The 25,235-nt window shown below is 41.8% G+C and overlaps 2 non-coding genes and 2 pseudogenes across 2 annotated transcripts; 3 read left to right on the top strand and 1 right to left on the bottom strand.

Moving 5' to 3' along the window:
• Positions 1-914: 914 nt before the first annotated feature.
• LOC140286412 (U5 spliceosomal RNA) lies at positions 915-1,028 on the top strand. Its single transcript, XR_011911229.1, has one exon. It is a non-coding gene; the product is annotated as a U5 spliceosomal RNA (small nuclear RNA).
• Positions 1,029-1,336: 308 nt separating this feature from the next.
• Positions 1,337-1,520, top strand: LOC140286426 (U2 spliceosomal RNA). The gene has a single exon (XR_011911239.1). It is a non-coding gene; the product is annotated as a U2 spliceosomal RNA (small nuclear RNA).
• Positions 1,521-4,764: 3,244 nt separating this feature from the next.
• LOC140286421 (U5 spliceosomal RNA) lies at positions 4,765-4,873 on the bottom strand (annotated as a pseudogene).
• Positions 4,874-21,768: 16,895 nt separating this feature from the next.
• Positions 21,769-21,895, top strand: LOC140286419 (U5 spliceosomal RNA; annotated as a pseudogene).
• The last annotated feature ends 3,340 nt before the right edge of the window (positions 21,896-25,235 follow it).

The raw sequence follows: 25,235 nt of genomic DNA, 5'->3' as shown, positions 1-25,235 counted from the left end.
CACAGCCCAAACATATAACATTTCAGGACACACCACGCAGTTAACAACCACAGTGAAGCGTGTCAAAGCCCAAACATGTAACATTCAACAGGACACTTACACAACACATTCAAATCAAACAGTCAGACAACATACAAGAACATATACCCCAGCCGGCATTGCTCCCTGCCTATTTTCCTACAGCTCACTATGTGTGCGCACACCTTTATTCACAAACTCTTCAACTTATACTCTTTTACCGAAGCTGCTACAGCTCGATTGGCCGAATACCCTTAGATCCTATTTCGGTGAATTTGACATCTGCCTTACATGTAACAGATTAGCGGTTTAGCAGTTTTAATTTAGTTTGAGTGAAGGAATTAATTTTATAGCAAAATCCGAAATCGTGAAGCACTCATGAAAGTAAGCTTATTCTTGGATTCCTGAAACTTTAGATTTGCTCTTTCTTTTACTGCAAAGTACAACGTTGTTTTTTTTGTTTAAATCTTTCTAGACATGGTAAATATGAACGACAAAGCAGTTTTAACATAGTTTGAGTGAAGGAATTCATTTTATAGATAAAATCCCAAGAGTCTGCAGAGAAAAGAGAGTGAATGCGAAGTAGACTTTAACACGGCTATGGGAGCGAGCCGAGTGTCGGCTAACCGGGAGAATTGCTTGAAAGAAACGCGACACCGAATGAGTGGTCAGAACAAAGCCTCAATACGGGATTCTCGTGGTGTTTTTATTGCTGCCTTGTCTTTTGCATAGAGTAAAAGACAAGGCAGCCATCGAATAGGGCCCGATTGTTCCTACTTGGTCAGCCGAGGAGCAAGGGGGGGGGGGGGCAAGCGTCTCAACCAAGCAAAGCTCACCATGGGGAAGGTGGCTATGCCAACTAGCCTGATGCCCTGCTCCCGCAGTGACGGATAATCGTACTCTGGTTTCTCTTCATAACATACAAGTCTTTCGCCTTTTACTAAAGACTTCCGTGGAGAGCAGCACTAATGAGTTGTTTCTATTATTGGCAGGCTTTACCTTTGCGGGTGAAGCCCTTTCTGTCTGTGCAAAAGAAATCTTGCTACTTTGCAGAGTGACTTCTCTGAGTAGAGTCGCCTTACTTGTTGCGACTGTGCCGATGTTCGAAGCTGGAGTGCAAAGTTGTTGCTTGAATGGTGCTTGCTGGAGCATGCGGGAGTGCAAAGTTATACCATTTAAAAGGGCTGAAGAGTGCTCAGTGCAGCGGGTTGGCGGAGGTGCAACGTGACACTCTGGCCACCTATGGCCATAAAAAGAACACTGCTACAAGTGCGCATTGTGCCAGCAAGGGCCCTCGGACCTGAAACAGTGGACAGTTATCGCTTCTCGGCCTTTTGGCTAAGATCAAGTGTAGTATCTGTTCTTATCAGTTTAATATGTCCTCTATACGAGGACAAGATATTAAATGGATTTTTAAGAATAGGAGTTGAAAAAGAAGCTTGCTCCGTTCACTCCAAGCCTCGACCCGGTACTGCAGTGCCGCTGGGAACGGTGCGCTCTCCTCTGCTCTTGTGAAAAAGCAAACAGCGGTGCAGGATGGAAGTTTCAGGGAGCCCAAGATGAAACTTTATTTTAATCTGCTGAGAAAAGAGAGTGAATGCGAAGTGGACTTTAACACGGCTCTGGGAGCGAGCCGAGTGCGGGCTAACCGGGAGAATTGCTTGAAAGAAACGCGACACCGAATGAGTGGTCAGAACAAAGCCTCAATACGGTGTTCCCGTGGTGTTTGTGGCTGCCTTGTCTTTTGCACAGAGTAAAAGACAAGGCAGCCATCGAATAGATTGTTTCTACTTGGTCAGCCGAGGAGCAGGGGGGGGGGGCAAGCGTCTCAACCAAGCAAAGCTCACCAAGTAGGAACAATCGGGCCCTTTTCGATGGCTGCAACACCTGAAAGAGATATTGATGCGAGACCCGATCAAATGCTTTTTCAAAGTCTAAATTTAAGATGACAAGCCGGGTGTTTCTGTCTCTAGCGTAATCAATGATGTCTCGAATCAGTACGAGGCTGTCGGTGAGTTGTCTCCCTGAGATGGCACAAGCTTGGTCTGGGTGAATTACCTCCTCTAAAACAGAGGACATCCGTGTCGCTAAAACCTTGCTAAAAAGTTTACAGTCAAAGTTTAAAAGTGTGATGGGCCTCCAATTCTTTAGGTCAGTCTTATCATTTTTTTTATAAAGTAGAGTCACTATTCCCACTCTAAAACTGTCAGGCAGTCGGTCGAGTTTTTCAAAATCTTTAAAAACATCTAAAATGTCTGATGATAAAAGGTCCCAATAGGTCAGATAGAATTCTGCAGGAAGCCCGTCTAAACCCGGAGCTCGACTTCTCTTAAAACCTGTTAGGCATTTTTTAAACTCTAAAGCAGTAAAATTCTGTGTCAAGTGTGCATTCTCTTTTACGGTTTTGTCAACGAATTTTAAGATTTCTGCCGATGTTTCCAAGTGCACTGGTTTCTCTTTGTACATGTTACTATAAAAGGTATGTACAGTTTCAATCATCTCTTGTGTGGATTTTGTTAAAAACCCATCTTCTCTTTTTAGATTTTGAATACACTCCTTTTTATTTATAACTTTCTTTCTTTTTCACCTTCCTCAATTTCCTGCTCCCTGCTTCTTACAAAAATTCCTTTACTCTTTATTTCTGCTAAAACTGACATTTCCTTTTTGACATCTTTGATATCTTCTTTAAAGTCTATGCCACACTGATTTAGTTTAAAGTAGCGCTGTAAGCGTTTATGTAGTCCCATCATACATCTATTCTCTTTCCTTTTTTTACGTTTACCTTGCTGTTTAAAAAAAGTCTGGGTCATTTCCTTCACCATTTCCCACCATTGTGCATGTGTTTCGTAGAGGTCTTGAAGGGTCTGCCACTCTTTATAACATTCCCTGTACTGACTGACTATGATTTCATCCTCCAACAGGGAACAGTTGAGTTTCCACAGACCACTTCCTACCGTCACACCAGAAGGGGGTGAAAGGGTGCAGGAGAGCATAAGGTGGTCTGAAAAGAAAACAGGGGTTAATCTAACATCAGTGGGTGGGCAATCTCTAGTAAAGAAATAATCAATGCGAGAGGCTCTGGTGCCATCATGACTAAACCAGGTGAAGCCCTCCTCTCTGGGATGCATGGTTTTAAAACAGTCAGTAAGCTTAAAATCCCTGCATATGCCCTGAAGTAAAATCGAAGTCTTATCCACTTTAAAATCTACCCCTGCTCTTTTTCTATCTTTCCTGCTCAAGATACAGTTAAAATCCCCTCCTACAACTAAAGGTACTTGCCCTAGCATGTAAAGCTGTATATCTTCTAAAAGGTCATACCTTTCATTTTTTCCATTGAAACCATAAATATTTAAGAGGTTAAAGTCTTGCCCCATAAAATTCAAGTGTGCTAAAAGTGCCCGTCCGTCTCTCACCACTGTGCTACCTTTCACCAGAACATGCGGATTTTTAATTAGAATGGCCACACCATCATTTTTATTTTGATTTGAGCCACTCCATATCGATAAATGGGGCCACATTTCCTCCCATTGTCTATGGTTTTTTTAAAAAGGTAGTCCACATTCTTGTATTAAAAACACATCTGATTTTATGGAGTCTAAGAAGGATAAAATACTCTGGGCTCTTGTCTTTGATTTCACACTTCTCACATTTAGTGTTGAGAAGGTGAGAACCATTAAAAGCATAAAGGAAAGTAGGTATGTCATTTTCGTTTTTCTAAGTTATCAAAACAAATTACACACAGGTTATTTCTTGGGAAACTAGCTCTTCCTTCATTTCTTTAGGTGAAAAGTGAGTAGGGTGATCTATATTTCCTTTCCGGACTCTCGGTGTTGGCCTCTGACGCAATGTTGCATTTAACTTTGAGTCCCTGGGGGTTGATTGCAGAGCTGAAGTTAAAAAGGAGACCTCATTTGGTGAGTCGGAGGGGAAGACTCTTGGTTCTTCCACTGAAGAACTGTCTGAAAGGGACCTAACCCTTCCCCTCTTCTCTGATACCACTGGGGAATCAGAGGCTCAGATGCCGTCCTCTTCGGCTGTTGACCTTCGGGGAGGTGAGTATCTTCACTAGACTCACCTGTCTGCTCTTCCTCCTCATTTAGCGTAGCTCCACCCTCTGCCTGTGAATTCTCACAGACTTCAACACTGAGTGGTGAGGCCTCTACAGGCCCCTCCCCTTTTTGCTCCTCACTTCCAATCCAAGCTTTTGGCGGGAAGTTTGAATTTATTGGGTCAACCTCTTCACTTTGTTCACCAACTGCCACCTTTGGTCCTTCTCTTTGTTGGCTTGACTGTGGCTTTACCGTCTTTAATTTGTTGGCAGTAGATTTAGGGCAATCTCTGAAGAGGTGATTTAATTCTCCACAGAGATTACATTTCCTGCCATTTGGACACTCTCCAAAAGTTTGCCCAATTTCTCTGCTCTTCCCACATAACACCTTGGTACAAGCCTCAACCAGGTGCCCATGCTCACCACACTTGCGGCAGAACTTGGGCTGCCCCTGGTAGTGGATGTAACCTCGGTTTTCAAGGTGGCCAGAGTGTCGCCCACCCGCTGCACTGAGCACTCTTCAGCCCTTTTAAATGGTATAACTTTGCACTCCCGCACGCTCCAGCAAGCACCATTCAAGCAACAACTTTGCACTCCAGCTTCGAACATCGGCACAGTCGCAACAAGTAAGGCGACTCTACTCAGAGAAGTCACTCTGCACAGTAAGAAGATTTCTTTTGCACAGACAGAAAGGGCTTCACCCGCAAAGGTAAAGCCTGCCAAAAATAGAAACAACTCATTAGTGCTGCTCTCCACAGAAATCTTTAGTAAAAGGCGAAAGACTTGTGAGCTTTGCTTGGTTGAGACGCTTGCTCCCCCCCCCCTTGCTCCTCGGCTGACCAACTAGGAACAATCGGGCCCTATTCGATGGCTGCCTTGTCTTTTACTCTGTGCAAAAGACAAGACAGCAACAAAAACACCACGAGAATCCCGTATTGAGGCTTTGTTCTGATCGCTCATTCGGTGTCGCGTTTCTTTCAAGCAATTCTCCCGGTTAGCCCACACTCGGCTCGCTCCCATAGCCGTGTTAAAGTCTACTTCGCATTCACTCTCTTTTCTCAGCAGACTCTTGGGATTTTATCTATAAAATGAATTCCTTCACTCAAACTATGTGAAAACTGCTTTGTCCTTAATATTTACCATGTCTACAAAGATTTAAACAAAAAAAACAACGTTGTACTTTGCAGTAAAAGAAAGAGCAAATCTAAAGTTTCAGGAATCCGAGAATAAGCTTACTTTCATGAGTTCTTCACGATTTCGGATTTCGCTATAAAATGAATTCCTTCACTCAAACTAAATTAAAACTGCTAAACCGCTAATCTGTTATATGTAAGGCAGATGTCAAATTCACCGAAATAGGATCAAAGGGTATTCGGCCAATCGAGCTGTAGCAGCTTCGGTAAAAGAGTATAAGTTGAAGAGTTTGTGAATAAAGGTGTGCGCACACATAGTGTGCTGTACGAAAATAGGCAGGGAGCAATGCCGGCTGGGGTATATGTTCTTGTATGTTGTCTGACTGTTTGATTTGAATGTGTTGTGTAAGTGTCCTGTTGAATGTTACATGTTTGGGCTTTGACACACTTCACTGTGGTTGTTAACTGTGTGGTGTGTCCTGAAATGTTATATGTTTGGGCTGTGTGACATGCTTAATGCTTGTCAGTAGCTACCCACTTATTCATATATAGCAACTGACAACATAAGAAGTCCGGACATACTTTGATAGTAGTTGTAGAAGTATCCTTATTGATAATAGATCACTAATTCATAGTGATAGAACAGTAGATGAACAGGTGCTTGCACATGTCTCACGAAAATAAAATGGGTGTATGATTGCTGACGGCAGAGCAATACTGCCAAACTTATGAGTTCTTGTGGCAAACTTGATTCAGTGTCTTGACGTGTATACGCTGTTTCGCTGACTTGATTGTCACAAGAAACAAAGTGTGTTTGATAAGATCCGACCATTTTATTACGGGAGGATCAGTATGTATGGATTCTGATGTGACTGATAAACCCATTCGTATCTTAAGCATAATCTAATACGTGAGACAACGCCCTGGCACACGATAAAAAAAAAAAAAGAGAGAGAGCGGTTTTGTGTCCCCACAGTCCATAATGTAGAAAAGAGAGAAAAAAGCCTTTCTGATTTGGTGTGTGTGCTCATAGTGCAGAGTGTAGAGAAAAGAAAGCCGTTTTGGTGTCACGGGTGTTGTGACTTACACACACACATTTCTGAATTGAGAAAGGAAATTATTTTAGAGGAAGCACTAGAGTTTAGATCCCACATTTGTTGATAGGCATTCATTTATTTCTTCACTTCTGATGAAGTTTCAACAATAAACAACAAACTTTGTATTATGAGAAAGAACCAGACTCATTCTTCAGGAATCCGAAAATAAGCTCTATTTTATGAGTTATGCACGAATTCGGATTCTCCTATAAAACGAATTCATTAACTCAAACCAAGTTAAGACTGCTTTGTCCTTCATATTTATTCATGTCTAATCAAGTTTCAACGATAAACAACGTTGTACTTTGTAGAATGAGAAAGAACTTCTTCAGCAATAAGCATCTCTCGACATATGACGAAATACAGATTTTGCTATAAAATTAATTCCTTCTATCAGCCTGACTTAAAACTGTTTGTTCTCCTTATTTATCCACTTCAAATCAAGTTTCAACAATTAAAAAAAAATTGTAGTTTGAGAAAGAACAACTTAATCTTCAGCAATCAGTATAAAAAGAGGTGCAAATGCCAACCATACATACCTAAAAGGTGGAGCGGAAGTATTTAGCTGCAAGTAGGTGTGAATTTTCGACCATAATTTGTAAAAAGCGGGTAAGAAAAGGTTCGAATGCCCGACTATATATTAACAAAAGCGGGAGGAGAGGTCTTCGGATGAGAGTGGGTGAGAATTTCCAACCATAATCTATAAAATACGGTGAAAAAAAATATGTGAATGCCTCATAGAACACTAAAAGCGGAAGTGTTCAGCTGCAATAAGATGTGAATGTCCGACTATATTTGGTGAAAAGCAGGTGAAGCAAGGTCTGAATGCCCAACCTTACATCATCAAAAGCGAGATCAGAGGTGTTTGGCTGCAAGAAGGCCATAGTTTGCCAAAAGCGGTTAAGGTGCGAATGACCGACTAAATATCAACAAAAGTGGGGGCGGAGGTCTTCGGATGCAAGTGGGTGTGAATATCCCACCATACAAGTATGGTGGAGAGGAAGCTGTGAATGGCCGACCATAGTAAAAGGCGGGTGAGAGAAGGTGCGAATGTCAAACCATACATAATCAAAACAGGGAGCGGAGGTGTTCTGCTGTAAGAACGTGTGAATGTCCAACCGTAGTTGGTAAAAAGCGGGTAAGAAAAGGTTAAAATACCCGACTGTACACAATCAATAGCGGGAGCGGAGTTGTTCGGCTACTAAAAGGTGTGAAAGTCCGACCATGGTTTGTAAAAAGTGGGTAAGAAAAGGTGCGAATGCCCGACAATGTATGATCAAAAGAGGGAGTGGAGGTTTTCGGCTGCAAGAAGGTCTGAATGTCCAACCATAATTTGTAAAAACCGGGGAAGAAAAGGCTCGAAAGCCCGACTATACATCATCAAAAGTGGGAGCGGAGGTGTTCAGCTGCAAGACGGTCTGAATGTCCATCAATAATTGCTAGAAAACATGAAAGAAAATTTTCGAATATCAAACTGCACATGATCATAAGCGGGAGAGGAGGTGTTCAGCTGCAAGAAGGTGTGAATGTCTACCCATAATTACTGAAAAATGGGTAAGAAAAGGTGCGAATGCCTAACCATACATCATCAAAAGAGGGAGCGGAGGTGTTCCGCTGTAAGACGGTGTGAATGTCCGACCATAGATGGTAAAAAGCGGGTAAGAAAAGGTTAAATTACCCGACTGTACACAATCAAAAGAGGGAGCGGAGTTGTTCAGCTAAGAGAAGGTGTGAAAGTCCGACCTTGGTTTGTAAAAAGCGGGTAAGAAAAGGTTCGTATGCCCGAATATACACCATCAAAAGCAGGAGTGCATGTGTTCGGCTACAAGAAGGTGTGAACGTCCAACCAAAGTTTGTAAAAAGCAGTTAAGAAAAGGTTCGAATATCCAACCAAACATAATCAAATGCGGGAGCAGAGCTGTTCGACTGCAAGTAGGTGTGAATGTCAGATCATAATTTGCAAAAAGCTGATGAGAAAGGGTGAGAATGCCCGACTATACACCATCAAATGCGGGAGCGGAGTTGTTCGGCTGTGAGTAGGTGTGAATCTCCGACCATAATTGCTGAAAAATGTGTTAGAAAAGGTAAGAATGCCGGTCCATACATCATCAAAATCGAGAGAGGTTGTGTTCGGCTGCAAGTAGGTGTGAATGTCCAGCCATAATTACTCACAAACGGGTAAGAAAAGGTAGTATTGCCAGAACATATATTATCAAAACATGGAGCGGAGGTGGTTCAGCTGCAAGAAGGTTTGAATGTCCGACTAAAGTTCAAATATATTAACAAAAGCGGGAGGAGAGGTCTTCGGATGAGAGTGGTTGAAAATTTCCAACCATAATGTATAAAATGCGGTGAAAAAAAGGTGTGATAGAACACTAAAAGGTGGAGCGGAAGTGTTCGGCTGCAAGAAGGTGTGAATGTCCGACTATATTTGGTGAAAAGCAGGTGAAGCAAGGTCTGAATGCCCAACCTTACATCATCAAAAGCGAGATCAGAGGTGTTTGGCTGCAAGAAGGCCATAGTTTGCCAAAAGCGGGTAAGGTGCGAATGTCCGACTAAATATCAACAAAATTTGGGGCGGAGGTCTTCGGATGCAAGTGGGTGTGAATGTCCGACTATATTTGGTGAAAAACAGGTGAAGCAAGGTCTGAATGCCCAACCTTACATCATCAAAAGCGAGATCAGAGGTGTTTGGCTGCAAGAAGGCCATAGTTTGCCAAAAGCGGGTAAGGTGCGAATGACCGACTAAATATCAACAAAAGTGGGGGCGGAGGTCTTCGGATGCAAGTGGGTGTGAATATCCCACCATACAAGTATGGTGGAGAGGAAGCTGTGAATGGCCGACCATAGTAAAAGGCGGGTGAGAGAAGGTGCGAATGTCAAACCATACATAATCAAAACAGGGAGCGGAGGTGTTCTGCTGTAAGAAGGTGTGAATGTCCAACCATAGTTGGTAAAAAGCGGGTAAAATACCCGACTGTACACAATCAATAGCGGGAGCGGAGTTGTTCGGCTACTAAAAGGTGTGAAAGTCCGACCATGGTTTGTAAAAAGCGGGTAAGAAAAGGTGCGAATGCCCGACAATGTATGATCAAAAGAGGGAGTGGAGGTTTTCGGCTGCAAGAAGGTCTGAATGTCCAACCATAATTTGTAAAAACCGGGGAAGAAAAGGCTCGAAAGCCCGACTATACACCATCAAAAGTGGGAGCGGAGGTGTTCAGCTGCAAGACGGTGTGAATGTTCGATGATAGTTGGTAAAAAGCGGGTAAGAAAAGGTTAAAATACCCGACTGTACACAATCAATAGCGGAAGCGGAGTTGTTCGGCTACAAGAAGGTGTGAAAGTCCGACCATGGTTTATAAAAACCGGGAAGAAAAGGCTCGAAAGCCCGACTATACACCATCAAAAAGAAGGTTTGAATGTCCATCAATAATTGCTTTAAAACAAGAAAGTAAATTTTCGAATATCGAACCGTACATGATCATAAGCGGGAGAGGAGGTGTTCCGCTGTAAGAAGGTGTGAATGTCCGACCATAGTTGGTAAAAAGCGGGTAAGAAAAGGTTAAAATACCCGACTGTACACAATCAATAGCGGGAGCGGAGTTGTTCGGCTACTAAAAGGTGTGAAAGTCCGACCCTGGTTTGTAAAAAGCGGGTAAGAAAAGGTTCAAATGCCCGAACATACACCATCAAAAGAGGGAGCGGAGGTGTTCCGCTGTAAGACGGTGTGAATGTCCGATCATAGTTGGTAAAAAGCGGGTAAGAAAAGGTTAAAATACCCGACTGTACACAATCAAAAGAGGGAGCGGAGTTGTTCAGCTAAGAGAAGGTGTGAAAGTCCGACCATGGTTTGTAAAAAGCGGGTAAGAAAAGGTTCGTATGCCCGAATATACACTATCAAAACCGGAAGCGTAGGTGTTCGGCTGCAAGAAGGTGTGAACGTCCGACCAAAGTTTGTAAAAAAGCAGTTAAGAAAAGGTTCGAATATCTAACCAAACATAATCAAAAGCGGGAGCAGAGCTGTTCGACTGCAAGTAGGTTTGAATGTCAGAGAATAATTTGCAAAAAGCTGATGAGAAAGGGTGAGAAATCCCGACTATACACCATCAAATGCGGTAGCGGAGTTGTTCGGCTGTGAGTAGGTGTGATTCTCCAACCATAATTGCTGAAAAATGTGTTAGAAAAGGTAAGAATGCCGGTCCATACATCATCAAAAGCGGGAGAGGTGGTGTTCGGCTGCAAGTAGGTGTGAATGTCCATTAATAATTGCTTTAAAACATGAAAGAAAATTTTCGAATATCAAACCTTACATGATCATTAGCGGGAGAGGAGGTGTTCAGCTGCAAGAAGATGTGAATATCCACCCATAATTACTGAAAAATGGGTAGGAAAAGATGCGAATGTCCAACCATAAATCATCAAAAGCAGGAGTGGAGTTGTTCAGCTACAAGAAGGTATGAAAGTCCAACCATGGTTTGTAAAAAGTGGGTAAGAGAGGGTTCGAATACCCGAATATATACCATCAAAAGCGGAAGCGGGGGTGTTCGGCTGCAAGAAGGTGTGAACTTCCGACCAAAGTTTGTAAAAAGCAGTTAAGAAAAGGTTTGAATATCCAACCGAACATAATCAAAAGCGGGAGCAGAGCTGTTCGACTGCAAGTAGGTGTGAATGTCAGATCATAATTGCTGAAAAATGTGATAGAAAAGACTAGAATGCCGGACAATACATCATCAAAAGCGGGAGAGGTGGTTTTTCGGCTGCAAGTAGGTGTGAATGTCCAGCCATAATTACTCACAAACGGGGGAAGAAAAGGTAGTATTTCCAGACCACACATGATCAAAACAGGGAATGGAGGTGGTTCAGCTGCAAGGTGTGAATGTCTGACTAAAGTTTGTAAAAACCGTGTAAGACAAGGGGCGAATGCCCGACAATGTATGATCAAAAGAGGGAGCAGAGGTTTTCGGCTGCAAGGTCTGAATGTCCAACCATAATTTGTAAAAATCGGGGAAGAAAAGGCTCGAAAGCCCGACTATACACCATCAAAAGCGGGAGCAGAGGTGTTCAGGTGCAAGAAGGTCTGAATGTCCGACACATAATTACTGAAAAATGGGTAAGAAAAGGTGCGAATGCCAAATCATACATCATCAAAAGCAGGAGCGGATGTGTTCGGCTACAAGAAGGTTTGAATGTCCAACCATAGTAAGTAATAGGTGGGTAAGAAAAGGCTCGAATGCCCGACTATACACCATCAAGAGCGGAAGCGGAGGTGTTCGGCTGCAAGACGGTGTGAACGTCCGACCAAAGTTTGTAAAAAGCATTAAGAAAATGTTCGAATATCCAACCAAACATAATCAAAAGCGGGAGCAGAGCTGTTCGACTGCAAGTAGGTGTGAATATCAGATCATAATTTGCAAAAAGCTGATGAGAAAGGGTGAGAATGCCCGACTATACACTATCAAATGTGGGAGCGGAGGTGTTCGTCTGTGAGTAGGTGTGAATGTCCGACCATAATTGCTGAAAAATGTGTTAGAAAAGGTAAGAATGCCGGACCATATATCATCAAAAGCGGGAGAGGTTGTGTTCGGCTGCAAGAAGGTGTGAATGTCCAGCCATAATTACTCACAAACGGGTAAGAAAAGGTACTATTGCCAGACCATATATGATCAAAACAGGAAGCGGGGGTGGTTCAGCTTCAAGAAGGTTTGAATGTCCGACTAAAGTTTGTAAAAAGCGGGTAAGACAAGGTCTGAATGCCCGACAATGTATGATCAAAAGAGGAGCGGAGGTTTTCGGCTGCAAGAAGGTCTGAATGTCCACCCATAATTACTGAAAAATGGGTAAGAAAAGGTGCGAAAGCCCAACCGCACATGATCATAAGTGGATGAGAAGGTGTTCGACTGCAAGTAGGTGTGAATGTAAGATCATAATTTGTAAAAAGCGGGTAAGAAAAGGTAAGAATGCCCAACCATAAATTATCATAAGCGGCAGCAGAGTTTCGGCTGGTATTTATCAATGTCTTGATAGATTTCAACAAAAAACAACGTTGTACTTTGCAGTAAAAGAAAGTGCAAATCAAAAGTTTTAGGAATCCGAGAATAAGCTTATTTTCATGAGTTCTGCACGATTTCGGATTTTATGTATAAAATGAATTTCTTCACGCAAACTAAGTTAACACTGCTTTGTCCTTTATATGTACCCATTTCTACATATATTTCAAGCATAAACTTCCTCATATTACCCTGAATGAGAAAGAGCCACACTTGTGATTAAGCCATACCTCCCTTTTGAGGAGTTCTGCATGATTTGGGATTTTATCTATAAAATTAATTCCTTCACTCAAACTATGTTAAAACGGCTTTTACCTTCATATTTATCAATGTCTCGATAGATTTAAACAAAAAAACAACGTTGTACTTTGCAATAAAAGAAAGAGCAAATCAAAAGTTTTAGGAATCCGAGAATAAGCTTATTTTCATGAGTTTTGCACGATTTCGGATTTTATGTATAAAATGAATTCATTCACTCAAACCAAGTTAAAACTGCCTTTTCCTTCATATTTATCAATGTCTAGATCGACTTCAACAAAGAACAACATTGTATTTTGCAGTAGAAGAAAGAGCAAAACTGAAGGATCAGGAATCCGAGAATAAGCTTCTTTTCATACGTTCTGCATGATTTGGGATTTTATGTATAAAATGAATTCCTTCACTCAAACTAAGTTAACACTGCTTTGTCCTTCATATGTACCCATTTCTACATATATTTCAAGCATAAACTTCCTCATACTACCCTGAATGAGAAAGAACCACACTTGTGATTAAGCCATACGCCCCTTTTGAGGAGTTCTGCATGATTTGGGATTTTATCTATAAAATCAATTCCTTCACTCAAACTATGTTAAAACGGCTTTTACCTTCATATCTATCAATGTCTCGATAGATTTAAACAAAAAAACAACGTTGTACTTTGCAGTAAAAGAAAGAGCCAATCAAAAGTTTTAGGAATCCGAGAATAAGCTTATTTTCATGAGTTCTGCACGATTTCGGATTTTATGTATAAAATGAATTCATTCACTCAAACCAAGTTAAAACAGCTTTTTCCTTCATATTTATCAATGTCTAGATCGACTTCAACAAAGAACATAAATGTATTTTGCAGTAGAAGAAAGAGCAACACTGAAGGATCAGGAATCCGAGAATAAGCTTATTTTCTTATGGGCAAGTGGGAACTGCTTTGTCCTTCATATTTATCAATGTGTAGATGGATTTCAACTTCTTCTACTGCAAAGTCCAATGTTTTTCTTTGTTGAAGTCGATCTAGACATTGATGAATATGGAAGGACAAAGCAGTTTTAACTTGGTTTGAGAAAAGCAATTCATTTTATAGCAAAATCCGAAATCGTGCAGAACTCATGAAAGCAGGCTTATACTCGGATTCCTGAAACTTTAGATTTGCTCTTTCTTTTACTGCAAAGTACAACGTTGTTTTTTTGTTTAAATATTTCTAGACATGGTAAATATGAAGGACAAATCAGTTTTAACATAGTTTCTCCCGCTTTTGATGATGTATGGTCCAGTATTCTTACCTTTTCTAACACATTTTTCAGCAATTATGGTCGGACATTCACACCTACTCACAGCTGGACACCTCCGCTCCCGCTTTTGATCATACAATGTCGGGACATCGCTCCTTGTCTTACCAGCTTTTTACAAACTTTAGTCGAACATTCACACCTTCTTGCAGCTGAACACCTCCGCTCCCGCTTTTGATGATGTATAGTCGGGCTTTCGAGCCTTTTCTTACCCGGTTTTTACAAATTATGGTTGGACATTCAGACCTTGCAGCCGAACACCTCCGCTCTCTCTTTTGATCATACATTGTTGGGCATTCGCACCTTGTCTTACCCGCTTTTTACAAACTATAGTCAGACATTCACACCTTGCAGCTGAACCTCCGCTCCCTGTTTTGATCATGTATGGTCTGGCAATAATACCTTTTCTTCCCCCGTTTGTGAGTAATTATGGCTGGACATTCACACCTACTTGCAGTCGAACAGCTCTGCTCCCGCTTTTGATTATGTTTGGTTGGATATTCGAACCTTTTCTTAACTGCTTTTTACAAACCATGGTCGGACTTTCACACCTTCTTGTAGCCGAACAACTCCGCTCACGCTATTGATTGTGTACAGTCGGATATTTTAACCTTTTCTTACCCGCTTTTTACCAAGTATGGTCGGACATTCACACCTTCGTACAGCGGAACACCTCCGCTCCCTCTTTTGATGGTGTATGTTCGGGCATTCAAACCTTTTCTTTCCCGCTTTTTCCAAACTATGGTCGGCTATTCACAGCTTCCTCTCCACCATACTTGTGTGGTGGGATATTCACACCCACTTGCATCCGAAAACGTCCGCCCCAAATTTTGTTGATATTTGGTCGGACATTCGCACCTTACCCGCTTTTGGCAAACTATGGCGTTCTTGCAGCCAAACAACTCTGATCTTGCTTTTGATGATGTAAGGTTGGGCATTCAGACCTTGCTTCACCTGCTTTTCACCAAATATAGTCGGACATTCACACCTTCTTGCAGCCGAACACTTCCGCTCCACCTTTTAGTGTTCTATCACACCTTTTTTTTCACCGCATTTTATACATTATGGTTGGAAATTTTCAACCACTTTCATCCAAAGACCTCTCCTCCCGCTTTTGTTAATATATTTGAACTTTAGTTTGACATTCAAACCTTCTTGCAGCTGAACCACCTCCGCTCCCTGTTTTGATCATATATGGTCTGGCAATACTACCTTTTCTTACCCGTTTGTGAGTAATTATGGCTGGACATTCACACCTACTTGCAGCCGAACACAACCTCTCTCGCTTTTGATGATGTATGGACCGGCATTTTTACCTTTTCTAACACATTTTTCAGCAATTATGGTCGGAGATTCACACCTACTCACAGCCGAACAACTCCGCTCCCGCATTTGATGATGTATAGTCGGGCATTCTCACCCTTTCTCATCAGCTTTTTGCAAATTATGATCTGACATTCACACCTACTTGCAGTCGAACAGCTCTGCTCCCGCTTTTGATTATGTTTGGTTGGATATTCGAACCTTTTCTTAACTTCTTTTTACATATTTTGGTTGGACGTTCACACCTTCTTGTAGCCGAACACTTCCACTCCTGCTTTTGATGATGTATGGATGGGCATTCACACCTTTTTTTTGCCCATTTTTCAGGAATTATGGGTGGACATTCACACCTTGCAGCTGAACACCTCCTATCCCACTTATGATCATGTGCGGTTTGATTTTCGAAAAGTTTCTTTCATGTTTTCTAGCAATTATTGATGGATATGTAGACCTTCTTGCAGCTGAACACCTCCGCTCCCGCTTTTGATCATACATTGTCAGGCATTCGCACCTTGTCTTACCCACTATTTACAAACTTTAGTCGAACAGTCACACCTTTTTGCAGCCGAACACCACCTCTACCGCTTTTGATGATGTATGGTCCAGCATTCTTACCTTTTCTAACACATTCTTCAGCAATTATGGTCGGACATTCACACCTACTCAGAGCCGAACACCTCCGCTCCCGCATTTGATGGTCTATAGTCGGGCATTCTACAGCGGAAAAGACTCATTCTTATGTTTGGTTAGATATTCGAACCTTTTCTTAACTGCTTTTTACAAACTTTGGTCGGACGTTCACAATATCTTGCAGCCGAACACCTCCGCTTCCGCTTTTGATGGTGTATATTCGGGCATACGAACCTTTTCTTACCCGCTTTTTACAAACCAAGGTCGGACTTTCACACCTTCTCTTAGCTGAACAACTCCGCTCCCTCTTTTGATTGTGTACAGTCGGGTAATTTAACCTTTTCTTACCCACTTTTTACCATCTATGGTCGGACATTCACACCGTCTTACAGCGGAACACCTCCGCTCCCTCTTTTGATGATGTATGGTTAGGCATTCGCACCTTTTCTTACCCATTTTTCAGTAATTATGGGTAGACATTCACACCTTCTTGCAGCTGAACACCTCCTCTCCTGCTTATGATCATGTGCAGTTTGATATTCGAAAATTTTCTTTCATGTTTTCTAGCAATTATTGATGGACATTCAGACCGTCTTGAAGCCGAAAACCTCCACTCCCTCTTTTGATCATACATTGTCGGGCATTCGCACCTTTTCTTACCCGCTTTTTACAAACCATGGTCGGACTTTCACACCTTCTTGTAGCCGAACAACTCCGCTCCCGCTATTGATTGTGTACAGTCGGGTATTTTAACCTTTTCTTACCTGCTTTTTACCAACTATTGTTGGACATTCACACCGTCTTACAGCGGAACACCTCCGCTCCCTCTTTTGATGGTGTATGTTCGGGCACTCAAACCTTGTCTTACCCGCTTTTTACAAACTATGGTCAGACATTCAAACCTTCTTGTAGCCGAACACATCCACTCCTGCTTTTGATGATGGGTATTCAAACCTACTTGTTGCCCGCTTTTCATTAATTATGGGTGGACATACACACCTTGTCGCAGCCAAACACCTCCGCTCCCTGTTTTGATCATGTATGATTGGACATTCGCACCTTTTCTCACCCGCTTTTTACTATGGTCGGCCATTCACAGCTTCCTCTCCACCATACTTGTATGGTGGGATATTCACACCCACTTGCATCCGAAGACCTCCGCCCCCACTTTTGTTGATATTTAGTCGGTCATTCGCAGCTTACCCGCTTTTGGCAAACTATTGCCTTCTTGCAGCCAAACACCTCTCATCTCGTTTTTGATGATGTAAGGTTGGGCATTCAGACCTTGCTTAACCTGCTTTTCACCAAATATAGTCGAACAGTCACACCTTCTTGCAGCCGAACACTTCTGCTCCACCTTTTAGTGTTCTATGGGGTATTCACACCTTTTTTTTCACCGCATTTTATTGATTATGGTTGGAAATTCTCACCCACTCTTATCCGAAGACCTCTCCTCCTGCTTTTGTTAATATATAGTCGGGCATTCAAACCTTTTCTTACCCGCTTTTTACAAATTATGGTCGAACATTCACACCTACTTGCAGCCGAACACCTCCGCTCCCGCTTTTGATGGTGTATAGTCGGGCTTTCGAGCCTTTTCTTCCCCGGTTTTTACAAATTATGGTTGTACATTCAGACCTTGCAGCCGAAAACCTCCGCTCCCTCATTTGATCATACATTTTCAGGCATTCGCACCTTGTCTTGCCCGCTTTTTATAAACTTTAGTCAGACATTCAAACGTTGCAGCTGAACCACCTCCGCTCCCTGTTTTGATAATGTATGGTCTGGCAATACTACCTTTTCTTACCGGTTTGTGAGTAATTATGGCTGGACATTCACACCTACTTGCAGCCGAACACCACTTTTCCCGCTTTTGATGATGTATGGTCCGGCATTCTAGTCTTTTCTAACACATTTTTCAGCAATTATGGTTTGACATTCACACCTACTCACAGCCGAACACTTCCGCTCCCGCATTTGATGGTGTATAGTCGGGCATTCTCACCCTTTCTCATCAGCTTTTTGCAAATTATGATCTGACATTCACACCTACTTGCAGTCGAACACCACTTTTCCCGCTTTTGATGATGTATGGTCCGGCATTCTAGTCTTTTCTTCACTGCTTTTTACAAACTTTGGTCGGACGTTCACACCTTCTTGCAGCCGAACACCTCCGCTTACGCTTTTGATGGTATATATTCGGGCATTCTAACCTTTTCTTACCCGCTTTTTACAAACCATGGTCGGACTTTCACACCTTCTTGTAGCCGAACAACTCCGCTCCCGCTATTGATTGTGTACAGTCGGGTATTTTAACCTTTTCTTACCCGCTTTTTACCAACTATTGTTGGACATTCACACCGTCTTACAGCGGAACACCTCCACTCCCTCTTTTGATGGTGTATGTTCGGGCATTCGAACCTTTTCTTACCCGCATTTTACGAACTATGGTCGGACATTCAAACCTTCTTTTAGCCGAACACATCCACTCCTGCTTTTGATGATGTATGGTTGAGCATTCGCACCTTTTCTTACCCATTTTTTACAATCTATGGTCGGACATTCACACCTTCTTGCAGCTGAACACCTCCTCTCCCGCTTATGATGATGTGTGGTTTGATATTCGAAAATTTTCTTTCATGTTTTCTAGCAATTATTGATGGACATTCAGACCTTCTTGCAGCTGAACACCTCCGCTCCCGCTTTTGATGCTGTATAGTCGGGCTTTCGAGCCTTTTCTTCCCCGGTTTTTAAAAAATTATTGTTGGACATTCAGACCTTCTTGCAGCCGAAAACCTCCGCTCCCTCTTTTGATCATAAATTGTCGGGCATTCGCACCTTCTCTTACCCGCTTTTTACAAACCAGGGTTGGACTTTCACACCTTTTAGTAGCCGAACAACTCCGCTCCCACTATTGATTGTGTAGAGTCGGGTATTTTCACCTTTTCTTACCCGCTTTTTACCAACTATGGTCAGACATTCACACCTTCTTACAGTGGAACACCTCCGCTCCCTCTTTTGATGGTGTATGTTCGGGCATTCGAACCTTTTCTTACCCGCATTGTACAAACTATGGTCGGACATTAAAACTTTCTTGTAGCCGAACACATCCACTCCTGCTTTTGATGATGTATGGTTGGGCATTCATACCTTTTCTTACCCATTTTGCAGTAATTATGGGTGGACATTCACACCTTCTTGCATTTGAACACCTCCTCTCCCGCTTATGATCATGTGCGGTTTGATATTCGAAAATTCTCTTCCATGTTTTCTAGCAATTATTGATGGACATTCAGACCTTCTTGCAGCTGAACACCTCCGCTCCAGCTGTTGATGGTGTATAGTCGGGCTTTCGAGCCTTTTCTTCCCAGATTTTTACAAAATATGGATGGACATTCAGACCTTGTTTCAGCCGAAAACCTCCGCTCCCTCTTTTGATCATACATTGTCGGGCATTCGCACCTTTTCTTACCCGCTTTTTACAAACCACGGTCGGACTTTCACACCTTTTAGTAGCGGAACAACTCTGCTCCCGCTATTGATTGTGTACAATCGGGTATTTTAACCTTTTTTTACCTGCTTTTTGCCAACTATGGTTTGACATTCACACCTTCTTACAGCGGAACATCTCCGCTCCCTCCTTTGATGGTGTATGTTCGGGCATTCGAACCTTTTCTTACCCGCTTTTTACAAACTATGGTCAGACATTCACACCTTCTTGCAGCCGAACACTTCCGCTCTACCTTTTAGTGTTCTATGGGGTATTCACACCTTTTTTTTCACCGCATTTTATAGATTATGGTTGTAAATTCTCATCCACTCTTATCCGAAGACCTCTCCTCCTGCTTTGGTTAATATATAGTCGGGCATTCGAACCTTTTCTTACCCGCTTTTAACAAATTATGGTCGAACATTCACACCTACTTGCAGCCGAACACCTCCGCTCCCGCTTTTGATGGTGTATAGTCGGGCTTTCGAGCCTTTTCTTCCCCGGTTTTTACAAATTATGGTTGGACATTCAGACCTTGCAGCCGAAAACCTCCGCTCCCTCTTTTGATCATACATTGTCAGGCATTCGCACCTACTTGCAGCCGAATACTTCCGCTCCACCTTTTAGTGATGTATGGTTGGCATTTGCACCTTTTCTTACCCTTTCTTACCCTACTGATTGCTTAAGATTAAGTTGTTTTTTCTCATACTACAACATTTTTTTAATTGTTGAAACTTGATTTGAAGTGGATAAATAAGGAGGACAAACAGTTTTAAGTCAGGCTGATAGAAGGAATTAATTTTATAGCAAAATCTGTATTTCGTCATATGTCGAGAGATGCATATTGCTGAAGAAGTTCTTTCTCATTCTACAAAGTACAACGTTGTTTATCGTTGAAACTTGATTAGACATGAAAAAATATGAAGGACAAAGCAGTCTTAACTTGGTTAGAGTTAAGGAATTCGTTTTATAGGAGAATCCGAATTCGTGCATAACTCGTAAAATAGAGCTTATTTTCGGACTCCTGAAGAATGAGTCTGGTTCTTTCTCATAATACAAAGTTTGTTGTTTATTGTTGAAACTTCATCAGAAGTGAAGAAATAAATGAATGCCTATCAACAAATGTGGGATCTAAACTCTAGTGCTTCCTCTAAAATAATTTCCTTTCTCAATTCAGAAATGTGTGTGTGTAAGTCACAACACCCGTGACACCAAAACGGCTTTCTTTTCTCTCTTTTCTCTACACTCTGCACTGTGAGCACACACACCAAATCAGAAAGGCTTTTTTCTCTCTTTTCTACATTATGGACTGTGGGGACACAAAACCGCTCTCTCTTTTTTTTTTTGATTGTGTGCCAGGGCGTTGTCTCACGTAATAGATTATGCTTAAGATACGAATGGGTTTATCAGTCACATCAGAATCCATACATACTGATCCTCCCCTAATAAAATGGTCGGATCTTATCAAACACACTTTGTTTCTTGTGACAATCAAGTCAGCGAAACAGCGTATACACGTCAAGACACTGAATCAAGTTTGCCACAAGAACTCATAAGTTTGGCAGTATTGCTCTGCCGTCAGCAATGATACACCCATTTTATTTTCGTGAGACATGTGCAGGCACCTGTTCATCTACTGTTCTATCACTATGAATTAGTTTATCTATTATCAATAAGGATACTTCTACAACTACTATCAAAGTATGTCCAGACTTCTTATGTTGTCAGTTGCTATATATGAATAAGTGGGTAGCTACTGACAAGCATTAAGCATGTCACACAGCCCAAACATATAACATTTCAGGACACACCACACAGTTAACAACCACAGTGAAGTGTCAAAGCCCAAACATGTAACATTCAACAGGACACTTACACAACACATTCAAATCAAACAGTCAGACAACATACAAGAACATATACCCCAGTCGGCATTGCTCCCTGCCTATTTTCCTACAGCTCACTATGTGTGCGCACACCTTTATTCACAAACTCTTCAACTTATACTCTTTTACCGAAGCTGCTACAGATCGATTGGCCGAATACCGAATAATCCTAATTCGGTGAATTTGACATCTGCCTTACATGTAACAGATTAGCGGTTTAGCAGTTTTAATTTAGTTTGAGTGAAGGAATTCATTTTATAGCAAAATCCGAAATCGTGAAGAACTCATGAAAGTAAGCTTATTCTCGGATTCCTGAAACTTTAGATTTGCTCTTTCTTTTACTGCAAAGTACAACGTTGTTTTTTTTTTTGTTTAAATCTTTCTAGACATGGTAAATATGAAGGACAAAGCAGTTTTAACATAGTTTGAGTGAAGGAATTCATTTTATTGATAAAATCCCAAGAGTCTGCGTCTCAACCAAGCAAAGCTCACCATGGGGAAGGTGGCTATGCCAACTAGCCTGATGCCCTGCTCCCGCAGTGACGGATAATCGTACTCTGGTTTCTCTTCATAACGTACAAGTCTTTCGCCTTTTACTAAAGACTTCTGTGGAGAGTCATCATTGATTACGCTAGAGACAGAAACACCCGGCTTGTCATCTTAAATTTAGACTTTGAAAAAGCTTTTGATCGGGTCTCGCATCAATATCTCTTTCAGGTGTTGCAGCCATCGAATAGGGCCCGATTGTTCCTACTTGGTGAGATTTGCTTGGTTGAGACGCTTGCTCCCCCCCTTGCTCCTCGGCTGACCAAGTAGGAGCAATCGGGCCCTATTCGATGGCTGCCTTGTCTTTTACTCTGTGCAAAAGACAAGGCAGCCACAAACACCACGGGAACACCGTATTGAGGCTTTGTTCTGACCACTCATTCGGTGTCGCGTTTCTTTCAAGCAATTCTCCCGGTTAGCCCACACTCGGTTCGCTCCCAGAGCCGTGTTAAAGTCTACTTCGCATTCACTCTCTTTTCTCAGCAGACTCTTGGGATTTTATCTATAAAATGAATTCCTTCACTCAAACTATGTTAAAACTGCTTTGTCCTTCATATTTACCATGTCTAGAAAGATTTAAACAAAAAAAAAACAATGTTGTACTTTGCAGTAAAAGAAAGAGCAAATCTAAAGTTTCAGGAATCCAAGAATAAGCTTACTTTCATGAGTTCTTCACGATTTCGGATTTTGCTATAAAATGAACTCCTTCACTCAAACTAAATTAAAACTGCTAAACCGCTAATCTGTTACATGTAAGGCAGATGTCAAATTCACCGAAATAGGATCTAAGGGTATTCGGCCAATCGAGCTGTAGCAGCTTTGGTAAAAGAGTATAAGTTGAAGAGTTTGTGAATAAAGGTGTGCGCACACATGGTGAGCTGTAAGAAAATAGGCAGGGAGCAATGCCGGCTGGGGTATATGTTCTTGTATGTTGTCTGACTGTTTGATTTGAATGTGTTGTGTAAGTGTCCTGTTGAATGTTACATGTTTGGGCTTTGACGCTTCACTGTGGTTGTTAACTGTGTGGTGTGTCCTGAAATGTTATATGTTTGGGCTGTGTGACATGCTTAATGCTTGTCAGTAGCTACCCACTTATTCATATATAGCAACTGACAACATAAGAAGTCTGGACATACTTTGATAGTAGTTGTAGAAGTATCCTTATTGATAATAGATAAACTAATTCATAGTGATAGAACAGTAGATGAACAGGTGCCTGCACATGTCTCACGAAAATAAAATGGGTGTATCATTGCTGACGGCAGAGCAATACTGCCAAACTTATGAGTTCTTGTGGCAAACTTGATTAAGTGTCTTGACGTGTATACGCTGTTTCGCTGACTTGATTGTCACAAGAAACAAAGTGTGTTTGATAAGATCCGACCATTTTATTACGGGAGGATCAGTATGTATGGATTCTGATGTGACTGATAAACCCATTCGTATCGTAAGCATAATCTAATACGTGAGACAACGCCCTGGCACACAATCAAAAAAAAAAGAGAGAGCGGTTTTGTGTCCCCACAGTCCATAATGTAGAAAAGAGAGAAAAAAGCCTTTCTGATTTGGTGTGTGTGCTCACAGTGCAGAGTGTAGAGAAAAGAGAGAAAAGAAAGCCGTTTTGGTGTCACGGGTGTTGTGACTTACACACACACATTTCTGAATTGAGAAAGGAAATTATTTTAGAGGAAGCACTAGAGTTTAGATCCCACATTTGTTGATAGGCATTCATTTATTTCTTCACTTCTGATGAAGTTTCAACAATAAACAACAAACTTTGTATTATGAGAAAGAACCAGACTCATTCTTCAGGAATCCGAAAATAAGCTCTATTTTACGAGTTATGCACGAATTCGGATTCTCCTATAAAACGAATTCCTTAACTCTAACCAAGTTAAGACTGCTTTGTCCTTCATATTTATTCATGTCTAATCAAGTTTGAACGATAAACAACGTTGTACTTTGTAGAATGAGAAAGAACTTCTTCAGCAATAAGCATCTCTCGACATATGACGAAATACAGATTTTGCTATTAAATTAATTCCTTCTATCAGCCTGACTTAAAACTGTTTGTCCTCCTTATTTATCCACTTCAAATCAAGTTTCAACAATTAAAAAAATGTTGTAGTTTGAGAAAAAACAACTTAATCTTAAGCAATCAGTAGGGTAAGAAAGGGTAAGAAAAGGTGCAAATGCCAACCATACATCACTAAAAGGTGGAGCGGAAGTATTCGGTTGCAAGTAGGTGCGAATGCCTGACAATGTATGATCAAAAGAGGGAGCGGAGGTTTTCGGCTGCAAGGTCTGAATGTCCAACCATAATTTGTAAAAACCGGGGAAGAAAAGGCTCGAAAGCCCGACTATACACCATCAAAAGCGGGAGCGGAGGTGTTCGGCTGCAAGTAGGTGTGAATGTTCAACCATAATTTGTAAAAAGCGGGTAAGAAAAGGTTCGAATGCCCGACTATATATTAACCAAAGCAGCAGGAGAGGTCTTTGGATAAGAGTGGGTGAGAATTTACAACCATAATCTATAAAATGCGGTGAAAAAAAAGGTGTGAATACCCCATAGAACACTAAAAGGTAGAGCGGAAGTGTTCGGCTGCAAGAAGGTGTGAATGTCTGACCATAGTTTGTAAAAAGCGGGTAAGAAAAGGTTCGAATGCCCGAACATACACCATCAAAGGAGGGAGCGGAGGTGTTCCGCTGTAAGAAGGTGTGAATGTCCGACCATAGTTGGCAAAAAGCAGGTAAGAAAAGGTTAAAATACCCGATTGTACACAATCAATAGCGGGAGCAGAGTTTTTCCGCTACTAAAAGGTGTGAAAGTCCGACCATGGTTTGTAAAAAGCGGGTAAGAAAAGGTGCGAATGCCCGACAATGTATGATCAAAAGAGGGAGCGGAGGTTTTCGGCTGAAACAAGGTCTGAATGTCCATCCATATTTTGTAAAAATCTGGGAAGAAAAGGCTCGAAAGCCCGACTATACACCATCAACAGCTGGAGCGGAGGTGTTCAGCTGCAAGAAGGTCTGAATGTCCATCAATAATTGCTAGAAAACATGGAAGAGAATTTTCGAATATCAAACTGCACATGATCATAAGCGGGAGAGGAGGTGTTCAAATGCAAGGTGGTGTGAATGTCCACCCATAATTACTGCAAAATGGGTAAGAAAAGGTACGAATGCCCAACCATACATGATCCTAACAGGGAGCGGAGGTGTTTGGCTGCGACAAGGTGTGTATGTCCACCCATAATTAATGAAAAGCGGGCAACAAGTAGGTTTGAATACCCATCATCAAAAGCAGGAGTGGATGTCTTCGGCTACAAGAAGGTTTGAATGTCTGACCATAGTTTGTAAAAAGCGGGTAAGAAAAGGTTCGAATGCCCGAACATACACCATCAAAGGAGGGAGCGGAGATGTTCCGCTGTAAGAAGGTGTGAATGTCCAACCATAATTGGCAAAAAGCAGGT

This window comes from Leuresthes tenuis, unplaced genomic scaffold (assembly GCF_036924035.1).
Source record: "Leuresthes tenuis unplaced genomic scaffold, fLeuTen1.0.hap1 SCAF_91, whole genome shotgun sequence".
Taxonomy (NCBI): domain Eukaryota; kingdom Metazoa; phylum Chordata; class Actinopteri; order Atheriniformes; family Atherinopsidae; genus Leuresthes; species Leuresthes tenuis.
The sequence above is the reverse complement of the archived record's forward strand: the minus strand, read 5'-3'. Positions and strand labels throughout refer to the sequence as shown.